The sequence below is a fragment of the Gobio gobio genome, assembly GCF_949357685.1.
Source record: "Gobio gobio genome assembly, chromosome: 8".
NCBI lineage: Eukaryota > Metazoa > Chordata > Actinopteri > Cypriniformes > Gobionidae > Gobio > Gobio gobio.
The window spans coordinates 3,178,745-3,190,252 of record NC_137114.1 but is presented as its reverse complement, the minus strand read 5'-3'; the positions used below and the strand labels follow the sequence as shown (position 1 = coordinate 3,190,252).

The 11,508-nt window shown below is 46.0% G+C and overlaps 1 protein-coding gene across 1 annotated transcript in view; it reads left to right on the top strand.

The window, feature by feature from the left end:
* The first annotated feature begins 264 nt into the window (after positions 1 to 264).
* Positions 265 to 11,508, top strand: part of LOC307130995 (uncharacterized protein) — a 68,281-nt gene continuing 57,037 nt past the window's right edge. Inside the window, exons 1-2 of the mRNA XM_079824358.1 lie at positions 265 to 362; positions 2,348 to 2,724. The gene's annotated coding sequence lies outside the window, so the exon portion shown is untranslated. The remainder of the gene's footprint in view (positions 363 to 2,347; positions 2,725 to 11,508) is intronic.

Below are 11,508 nucleotides of genomic sequence, written 5' to 3'. Positions count from 1 at the left end.
ACGTTAAATATTTGCAGGGTCCGTGTATCATCTGATAATTTCATTTCCTATTTGGAATTGAATAATGAGGAAAGATAAGACAGCTTGTTTATTTTTTTATACATTTTTTGTTTTGTTTAGATTAATACATGGAAAATGAGATTTCAAATGTTTCGTTTGTGGTTTACAAATCGGTTTATGGCTTCGATATTTCATTTCAGGGAACAAGGGTTACATACATAAACAAGATGTTTTCTTTGCTGCTCTTGTGACTCTTTTACAGCTTTAGTCGCACCCATTTCCTGTTCAGACTGACTGACTCCATTAATAAACGCCTTCCTGCCACACGGAGGGAGCTCTTCTGCACATAATGGAACAAACAGGTAAATATATCACATATACATAGATATTTGACATGTGAATGTGAGATACAACACTAACACATGCGTTTAGTTTAATTCTGTTTGTGTTTTATAACATATTGAGCTGCAGTAACATCCGTTAGTTTCACTTTCGTTTTGTTCCGTATCGAAAAGAAAAATCCCAGCAAACATTATGACGTTTAATGACCGTTGAAAAGACGTCCCTCCGACACGTCCCGTCATGGTTGAAAAATAGTTCCAAAATGAAAGTTGAACGGACGTCTTCGACGTCATCTGGCCGTGAATACCACGTCTTTTCTGCGCGTCCCTGGATGTCTAAATGCGTCGTCTTCTGGATGTTTAAATGTGTTGCTGCATAATTTAAGTGTGTAAGCCTGCATATAAAATAATCACACACCCATTGTGTAACATCGTGAAATGCAGTCAATTATGTCTTGGTTTACACATTTTTACAGGTTCTAAAAAGGTTCAAAATCGGTCCCGTCAGACCTGAACGTCCATGAAACGTTTCAATCACGTGTACATCACAGACAAGAACACATTTGTGGACATAAGCAAAAAGAAGCATGTTCTGATTTAGCAAAACATTTGATTGTTTTTGAACAGCCACAGATGTTCTTCTTTCATTAATGTTTAACATCCATTAACCAAACTAAAATAACAATTACAAAATTATCATTATATAAAGGAATAGTTCACCAAAAAATGAAAATTAATTTACTCACCCTCACGTTTCAAACCTATGAATTCCACATTTCTATGTTCTGCTGAACACAAAGATGTTTAAAAAAATGTTTGTCACTAAGCAGGTCTTGCCTCCCATTAACTACCATTGTAGGGAAAAATGATTATGGTAGTTAATGGGAGGTGAGAACTGCTTGGTTACAAACATTCTTCTTGACCCCAAGGGACGTTTGCTCAAAAAAAAAAAATTCCCTTTGTTCCAAAATGGACTTTGTACGGTTGTCAACACTCTCTAAATCTACAAATAAAAAAAATTCATTGGACTGATATCTGTTTTTATGTTCGTGTGACAAAAAAAGTCACACTCAGGCTGCTTAGAAAATGGACAAAATTCATCCTCAAAAACAACAGAACACACATACAGAAATGAAGTGGCACACTTCCAACAATGCATAAAACATCCACAATGCAAAATGATCATGCTCGAACACACATACAGGAATGTTTGTTTAATTTGTTATTGCTGTTCAGTTCATAGCATTTTGATGTTCATGTTGTGTATTTTTTACTCAATATGTAATATAACTTAATTTCTGTAAATTTTTGTTCTGTTACAGTTAGTAACTGAAGTGTACATTAAATTTGTAGAATTATAAGAAATTCAGATGTTTGAAATAAAATGATAAACTCTAAAGACTCCGTTTGATTCTAATCATAATATCATAATAATCAAAATATTTTTTTAGTACTAAAAAATACTAAACTTTGACAAAATTAATTAATTTGAATTGTTATAATTGTGATTTCATAACATTTAGATAGGAATCCAATTGAAAAATACTTGTGAAAGATGTCTTTCAGTCAGTCAAATAGCACATAGCAAACAGTGGAGCTCTGCAGCCATTTACTGGTAAAAGTCTTTTTTTTATTATTATAAAACTGTATTTTCCAAAGGATGGGCAAAAATCTTACACTAAACATTGTCAAATTATCCATGTTATCCCCACGAATGACGGTTAGAAATTTGGGTCTTTTATAAAGTGAATTTTGTATAAACTAATTTTGTGTGAAAATCCATTGAAAAAAAACTTTTAATTTATTTATATAAATTTTACAGTTATTATAAATACTCCAAAAACTGCACAGATGTTGAGTTAAAACATAAATAAATAGAGTAAAATTACAATTTTATTACAAAATTACATTTTGTTGCCTGGGGTCTGTGGAGACCCCAAAGACCCTGAGTGTAATTCCCAAATGAAGAGGGTTAAACAAGGGTTAAACATCTTTATGTTCAGCAGAACATAGAAAGGTATACAGGTTTGAAACATGAGGGTGAGTAAATGACGACACCAGGCTGCGGCAGACGGAGGCTCTGAAGAAGGACTACAGGAGTCTGGTCGAGACGGTGCGCAGAACATCGCCTGAAGCAACGATCATCGTGTCTGGACCCTTTCCCACGTACCGACTAGGACATGAAAAGTACAGTAGATTATTTGCTCTAAATGAATGGTTAATGTCATGGTGTAATGAACAGAAGCTGCTCTTTGTAAATAATTGGAATCTGTTCTGGGAGCGACCTAGGCTCTTCCGTCCTGATGGCCTTCACCCCAGCAGAATCGGAGCGGCTCTTCTGTCGGACAACATCTCCAGGGCGTTACACACCCCCATATGAGTAGTAAGTCAAAGTCCAAATCACAGTCTTTGCTGTCCTAACTTAATTGACATAAGTACCAATGTAGAACATTATATAGAAACTGTGTCTATTCCTCGTTTAGTGAGGTCAAACATTAAATCTACTGTAGGATCTAGGAAAAATCTAATTGTGATTAAACCAGAAAATCTCAATATTAGTGAACAAAAACAATTTCTAAAACTAGGTCTTCTAAACATTAGATCGCTCACACCTAAGGCGGTTATTGTAAATGAAATGGTCACAGATAATAGTTTCGATGTACTTTGCCTTACTGAAACCTGGCTTAACTCCTTAAGCTTCATGAGCGCGTGCACGGGTTGAAGCGCTATTTTTAGCCAAATGATTATTTCGGTCTAAATTCGGTCCTACTCCACCAGGATACTGTTATAAGCATGAGCCCCGTCTGATTGGTCGTGGCGGCGGTGTTGCAACAATCTATAGAGATATTCTTAATGTTACCCAGAAAACAGCTCACAGGTTTAATTCGTTTGAAGTACTAGTGCTAAATGTTACGCTCTTAGATGTAAGAAAGAAATCCGTATTATCTCTAGCCTTGGCTACTGTATATAGACCTCCAGGGCCCTATGCTGATTTCTTAAAAGAGTTTGCAGACTTTCTCTCAGATCTATTGGTCAACGTCGATAAAGCATTAATTGTTGGAGATTTTAACATACACGTAGATAACACAAATGATGCGTTAGGGGCTGCGTTTACAGATCTATTAAATTCCTTTGGGATCAAGCAAAATGTCACTGGTCCCACTCATCGTCTTAATCACACACTAGATTTAATTATATCACTTGGAACCAACCCAACCGATATAGATATTATACCGCAAAGTGATGATGTCACTGACCATTACATGGTAACTTGCATACTGCGTACTGCTGAAATCTGTCATGTTGCGCCACGTTATCGACCAGGCAGAACAATCCTTCCAACCACTATAGATAGATTCTCAAATAGCTTACCTGATCTGTCTCAGCTGCTCAGTGAACCCAAACAAACAGATGAACTAGAGGAAATGACTAGCAGTATGAGCACCATTTTCTCTAGTACATTAGAAATTGTTGCACCAATTAGATTAAAAAAGGTTAGAGAGAAAACTAAAGCACCATGGTGCAACAGTGCTACACATGTTATCAAGAGAGAAACTCGTAACTTAGAGCGTAAATGGAAACAAACAAATTTAGAGGTCTTTAGAATCGCGTGGAAAGATAGTATGTCACGTAATAAAAAGGCCCTAAAAGCAGCCAGGGCTGAGCATCTCCGCAAACTAATAGAAAATAACCAAAATAATGCAAGGTTTTTATTTAACACTGTGGCTAGCCTAACAAATAAACAAACATCGCCTGAGCAAAATATTCCGTTACAGTTTAGTAGTAATGATTTTATGAATTTCTTCACTGAGAAAATAGAAAGCATCAGAAACAAAATTTTAAATGTACAATCTTTAATGATGTCTTATGATTCAACCGCAATTATCGCCCCTCAAGAACTACTACACCGCTTTACAACTATAGGACAGGAAGAGCTAAATAAACTTATCATTGCATCTAAACCAACAACATGTTTATTAGATCCAATACCCACTAAACTACTGAAAGAGTTGTTACCTGTAGTGGAAGAGCCTCTTCTCAATATTATTAACTCATCTTTATCTTTAGGTCATGTTCCAAGAATATTCAAGTTGGCAGTCATAAAACCTCTCATTAAGAAGCCACAATTAGATTATAATAACCTAGCAAATTAAACCTCCAGTTTGTATCCAGCCTCTCATGGATACTTCGGATGCCCCAACACCTGTGATGAGACGACTCGACGCCTGTGAAGAGACGACTCAACGCCAGCGTTGTTATGGCCTAAATTAATACATGATTGATTAACTTTTTTCTTTAACAACATTTTTCTTTAACATTCTCTTTCTAACATTTTTCAATGTACATTTATGAAATGCACTTTCTGTAAAGCTGCTTTAAAACAATGTGTATTTTGAAAAGCGCTATACAAATACATTTGAATTGAATTGAATTGAACAATACATTATATTATGAGGAGAACAGTTACAGCAAACATTATATTTATACTATATTATATTAATTACATTATATTACATTATATTATGAGGAGAGCAGTTACAGCAAACATATTTATACTATATTATATTATATTAATTACATTATATTACATTATATTATGAGGAGAGCAGTTACAGCAAACATTATATTTATACTATATTATATTAATTATATTATATTACATTATATTATGAGGAGAGCAGTTACAGCAAACATTATATTTATACTATATTATATTAATTATATTATATTATGAGGAGAGCAGTTACAGCAAACATTATATTTATACTATATTATATTAGTTACATTATATTATATTATGAGGAGAGCAGATACAGCAAACATTATTTCTCATTCAGTCGGTCACTCTCGACGCCACATCGGAGTACCGACGAATAGGAATCTTGCTCGCGAGAGCCAATCTACTTCGAGTGTAACTAAACGAGCCAATGCACATTGGCATGCAATGATTGCACCAGGTGCTCATGCCACGCCGTGCGGGTATAAATGAGACACAGGTGATTGCATCAAATCAACCTTTTGCTTCGGAGCCGAGTGGTGAATGGTTTGTCCTGAAATCACTCTCTACAAAGCGTGTGTTAACATTATAACGAGTCAAGCTCTTTGGTGGACCTCTCCTCGTTTGGTGTTGGAGTGACGGCACTGCAGCGGGGTTGATTTCTCTCTTTCTTTTTCTATTTTGTTTTTTGAGCAAAAACAAAAGGCTGTTCTCACAGCTGGTTCGGTGCGCTGTTAAGAGTGCTGAAAAGCCGTTTTCACGGCTGGTAAGAGATCGCCTTCTATGAGAGAGAGAGAGAGCGTGCATGACAGGCTGCACATTTTCCCTGTCTGTGTCGCCGCGACTATTCCCCTGTGTGCTTCAGCACCGCGGAGAGCAGTTTCCCTAAAAGAGCTACACAGATAGAGCTTGTGTCTTTTTAAAGATGACATTCTATCTGTGTGTTTCTGGATGCGGTTGTTTCCTGTCCTCACTGATGGCCACGAACACTGTTTCACATGTCTGGGCGCATGCTGAGACTGTGTTTGTGGGTGGTCATGTTTTCTAATGAGAACATGACCACGTCGGCACGTCGGTCGCGACTCATCTTTCTCCAGGAAGCTTGAGTCCCCTTTGTTGTTGGCCAGCTGCGGCTCGTGTGTAAAAGCACAGCCGCGGGTCTGCTCGACACTCTGGGAGACCGCGGAGATCAGCGAGAGTTGCCGTCGGGGAAACCCGGACGGATCTCTCGCTTCTCTACGTGCCGTGTGCCGTTGAGTGCTAGGCTGTAGCGCGGGTTGTCACGCTCGCTCTGCGCTCTAGGTGCGCTGTCCCCTTGCCTATTTCTCGTTGTAGCGCCCTCCCTGGCAACAGGAGAGGTCTACTTCAGTGAAATAGCTGGGGTGACCTGAGGAGAGGAGGGCTTCTCCTTTGGGGAACCAACCCCCTAGGGCCCCTCCCCCTCTAGCGCACTGCATAAGTTTTTCCTCTCTCACTACCCTCAATGGTGGGGTGGCTGTGCGCAGACCACCCCTGCCTGCACAAGGGTAGTTCTGAGTTGAGGTTGAGCTGTGCATGTTGACTAACCGTGATCAAAGTCATGGCGCAGGCCCTCGGCCAGACGATGTCCACCTCAGTAGTCCAGAAAAACCTCCTGGCTTGCCTTGCTGAGATGTGAGTGGTCGTCAAAGTACGCTTTCTCGATGCTCCCATCTCACAAGGTGGCCTTGGGCGACACTGTTGAGAACTGGGCCCAGCAGTTCTCCGCAGTCGGTAGCAGGCTGAGGCAATCAAGAGCCTCCCCCGACGTACCATCAGAGTGCCTCGTGGGCCGCCCCTCAGTCTGCTTGTCGCCAAAGGTGTCGTCCCCTGCAAAAAAAAAAAAAACACACTTGGCACAGCCTGCTCTACTGTGTCTCCCGCAGGAAGATGACGCTACCTGTCTCTGCTGCTGTTTAAGCGGTCGGTGAAACATCACCTCTGAGCCGGGCAGAAAATCTTGAGTCAAAATTCCGTTCTGCCGCTGGTGTCACAACCAGTGGTACCCAAATTCCTCCCATCTCTGGGTCCCAAGGGGGTTCGGAGAGCTGTGGACGGTCAAACGCCGGACCACACTCATCCTCCTCCTTCGCCAGTGGACAGTAGTGGACGGTTTGAGGACGCAACCTAGCCTTCTCACGTACCCTCTGCCCTCTCGTGGAATCAGGTAAGTGTGCACCGCACACTCACAACCGCGCTGCGGGCCGCCTCCACGAGACAGCCGCCCCAGCCTGGTACCTGCATTCCACCTCGCTGCCCCACGGTGGGTATGCCGGTGGTCCCTATTGTCCCACTTGCACGGTCTCTGCGAGCCTGGCTAGAGCTCCCCAGTCCGTCTCGCTGGCTCATTGGGACCATCAGGCTCGGCTATGCGATTCAGTTCGCCCGGCGCCCCCCCAGGTTCAAGGGCGTCCGCTTCACCTCGGTGAATGCCGCAGATGCCCATGTCCTGCGTGTGGAGATCGCTGTGCTACTGGCGAAGGACGCGATAGAGCCGGTCCCTCAAGCCGATATGAAGACCGGCTTCTACAGCCCGTACTTCATTGTACCCAAGAAAACCGGTGGGTTACGGCCAATCTTGGACCTGCGAGTCCTGAATCGGAGCCCCACAAGCTACCGTTCAAGATGCTCACGCAGAAACGCATTTTCGAATGCATCCGTCCCCAAGATTGGTTTGCAGCGATCGATCTGAAGGACGCGTACTTTCATTTCTCGATTCCCCTCGACACCGGCCCTTTCTGCGCTTTGCGTTCGAGGGACGGGCATGTCAGTACCGCGTCTTGCCCTTCGGCCTGTCCCTGTCGCCCCGCGTCTTTACGAAGGTTGCGGAGGTGGCCATTGCTCCCATGAGAGAGCATGGTGTTCGCATTCTCAACTACCTCGACGACTGGCTGATCCTTGCCCAGTCGCTAGAGCAGTTGTGCGAACACAGGGACAAGGTGCTCAGTCACCTCAGCCAGTTGGGACTTCGGGTCAACTGGGAGAAGAGCAAACTCTGTCCCACACAGAGGATCTCTTTTCTCGGTATGGAGATAGACTCGGTCGCCATGACAGCGTGCCTCACCGAGGAGCGCGTCCAGTCAGTGTTGAACTGCCTGAATTCGTTCAGAGGCAGGACAGTGGCACCACTGAACACTTTCAGAGGCTCCTGGGGCATATGGCATCCGCAGCCGCAGTAACGCCGCTGGGATTTCTTCATATGAGACCGCTTCAACGCTGGCTACACGACCGAGTCCTGAGATGGGCGTGGCGCAGCGGTCCCTCCGCGTCCAAGTGACGCCGAGGTGCCGCCAACCTTCAGCCCGTGGTCGGACCTTTCGTTTCTACGGGCGGGAATTCCCCTAGAACAAGTGTCCAGGCATTCTGTTGTCTCCACGGATGCCTCATCCACCGGCTGGGGTGCCACGTACAACGGGCTTGCAGTTTCGGGTCTGTGGACGGGGCCTCAACTGCAATGGCATATCAATTGCCTCGAGTTGTTAGCAGTTCGTCTTGCACTCAGCCGCTTCAAAGTTCCGCTCAGAGGCAAGCACGTTCTGGTCCGTTGGGACAACACTGTGACCGTTGCATACGTCAAAAAACAGGGTGGTCTACGCTCCCGTCGCATGTCACAACTCGCCCGCATCTCCCCTTATGGAGTCAGAAGCATCTGAGGTCGCTTCGTTCCTTTCACATTCCGGCCCTGCTCAATCGTGCAGCCGACGAGCTGTCACGTCAGCCGGTGCTTCCGGGAGAGTGGCGACTCCATCCCCAGGCGGTCCAGCTAATCTGGAGTCGTTTCGGGGCCGCACAGGTAGACCTGTTTGCCTCCCCAGAGACGACCCACTGTCAGTGGTTTTATTCCTTGACTGAGGGAACCCTTGGGTCGGATGCCCTGGCCCACAGCTGGCCCCGGGAAGAACGCAAGTATGCGTTTCCCCCAGTGAGCCTTCTTGCGCAGACACTGTGCAAAGTCAGGGAGGACGAGGAGCAAGTCCTGTTGGTCGCTCTATATTGGCCCAACCGGACTTGGTTCCCGGAACTAGTGCTCCTTGCGACAGCACCTCCCTGGCCCATTCCTCTGAGGCAGGACCTCCTGACTCAGAGACGGGGCACCCTATGGCACCCGCGTCGGGACCTCTGGAAACTCCATGTCTGGTCCCTGGACGGGACGCGGAGGTTCTAGGTGACCTACCGCAAGCGGTAGTTGACACCATCACTTCCGCTAGAGCCCCCTCTACGAGGCGCCTCTATGCGTTGAAGTGGAACCTGTTCGTCGATTGGTGCTCTTCTCGCCGAGAAGACCCCCGAAGATGTTCGATCGGGTCTGTGCTTCCACAAGATGGGTTGGAGCGAAGGCTGTCTCCCTCCACCCTTAAAGTCTATGTTGCCGCTATCGCCGCTTATCATGAGCTAGTAGATGGAAAATCTCTAGGTAAGCACAATCTGGTCGTCAGGTTCCTAAGGGGGGCGAGGAGACTAAATCCGCCTCGTCCTCCCTCCATACCCTCTTGGGACTTAACTCTGGTGCTAACTGCACTACAGAGAGAACCCTTTGAGCCTCTGCTGTCAGCTGAGTTGAAAATCTTGTCGTTAAAGACAACACTCCTGACTGCGTTGGCCTCCATCAAGAGGGTAGGGGACCTGCAGGCATTTTCGGTCGACGAATCGTGCCTGGAATTCGGGCCCGGTAACTCTCATGTGATCATGAGACCCCGGCCTGGATATGTGCCCAAGGTTCCCACTACTCCCTTCCGGGACCAAGTGGTGAGCCTGCAAGCGCTGCCTTCGGAGGAGGCAGACCCAGCCCTAGCTTTTCTCTGTCCCGTCCGTGCTCTCCGGACTTACGTGGACAGAATGCAAAGCTTCAGGACCTCAGAGCAGCTCTTCGTCTGTTACGGAGGACAGCAGAAGGGAAAGGCTGTCTCCAAGCAGAGGATGGCCCACTGGATAGTGGATGCCATCGTCTTGGCTTATGAGTCCCAAGACGTGCCCTGCCCGCTCGGGTTAAGAGCCCACTCCACTAGGAGTGTTGCTTCTTCCTGGGCGCTGGCTCGTGGCGCCTCGCTGACAGATATTTGTAGAGCTGCGGGCTGGGCGACACCTAACACGTTCGCTAGATTCTATAGCCTCCGTGTAGAGCCGGTATCTTCCTGTGTGCTCACTTCCCATAGTCAGTAACACCGAAGTGCCTGTTCTAGTGTCGGCTTGCTGCGCCATTCCCTCCCCTATGGTAGATGGATGCGTGCGCTTATTTTGCTCCAGTCGAGTTCCCCGGAACGGCGAACCCTGTTGAGTCCTCCGCAACCCACGGCAGTTGGACGTGGCGGAGCGTTCGACGCCAGGTCTAACACTCGTATGCATTGGTGGAACTTGTGTTAGGCTGGGTTCCATATGAAGTGACTCCCACGGCGGTCCCATATGTGTATTCTTCCACGGTACGGCTCCCTACGGCGAGCCCGTGTCTTTCCGTCTCAGGAAGGTGTTGTCCCCCTCCTCTAATTGGCCGGGGCCACACCTGGGACTTCCGTATGTTGTGCTGCCCACGGCCAGCCCATACGTGTATTCTCCATATGGTAACTCCCTCTGGGCATGATGTGGCTTCCGCAGCGGCCTTCACAGGCACGCTTCCCAGCGTTATCCAATACAGTCAGCTGAGTGGGTCTTGCGGAACAGCAGCTTTGACTCTCCCTGCGTGAATTTCCCCGCCTGCTTCAGAACGGGGTCTGAGGGGCTCATCGCTGGGCACTGGAAGTGGTAGTAACTATGGCGTTTTCCAAAGGGATCCCAATTCATCGGGACGTCCGACGTGCCCAGGTGGTATATACGCGTTCAATACGCGGTAACGGGAAAGCATCAGCCACGGTGACAGAATTGACCTTTCTAAAGTCAGTACAAAAACGAATTCTGTCACCGTGGCTGATGCTTTCCCGTTACCGCGTATTGATGATTGCATTGACAATCTTGGGGGCGCAAAATATATCACTAAGTTAGACCTGCTGAAAGGCTATTGGCAGGTGCCTCTAACGGAGCGCGCTTCTGAGGTCTCCGCGTTTGTAACACCTGACGCTTTTCTGCAATATACACGAATGGCTTTCGGTCTGCGGAACGCACCGGCAACGTTTCAGCGTTTAATGGCAACGGTCTTAGGCGAGGTTCCTAATTGCAATATTTACTTGGATGATGTAGTCATTTATTCGTCTACATGGGCTGAACACATGTTGACCTTATCTGATGTGTTTCGCCATTTCTCTCTGCGAAATCTCTTCTTTGCAGTGCACCTGTGCTGTCTGCCCCAGATGTGACTCGTCCGTTCCAGCTTGAGGTGGACGCTAGTGGGGTTGGAGTAGGAGCTGTCCTGCTACAGGAGGGTGCTGATGGAATCGGTCACCCCGTGTCGTACTTTTCAGCTAAGTTTAACCGTCCTCAGTTGAATTACTCAACAATTGAAAAGGAAACCTTAGCTATGTTGTTGGCGTTGCAACATTTTGACGTTTATGTGGGGTCTAGCTCTTGTCCAGTTGTTGTGTACACGGATCACAATCCGTTGGTATTCTTGAGTAAAATGTATAACCATAATCAACGGCTGATGCGTTGGGCTTTAATAGTTAAGCCCTATAATTTAGAGATCCGGCACAAAAGAGGATTGGACAACGTGGTGGAGGACGCTTT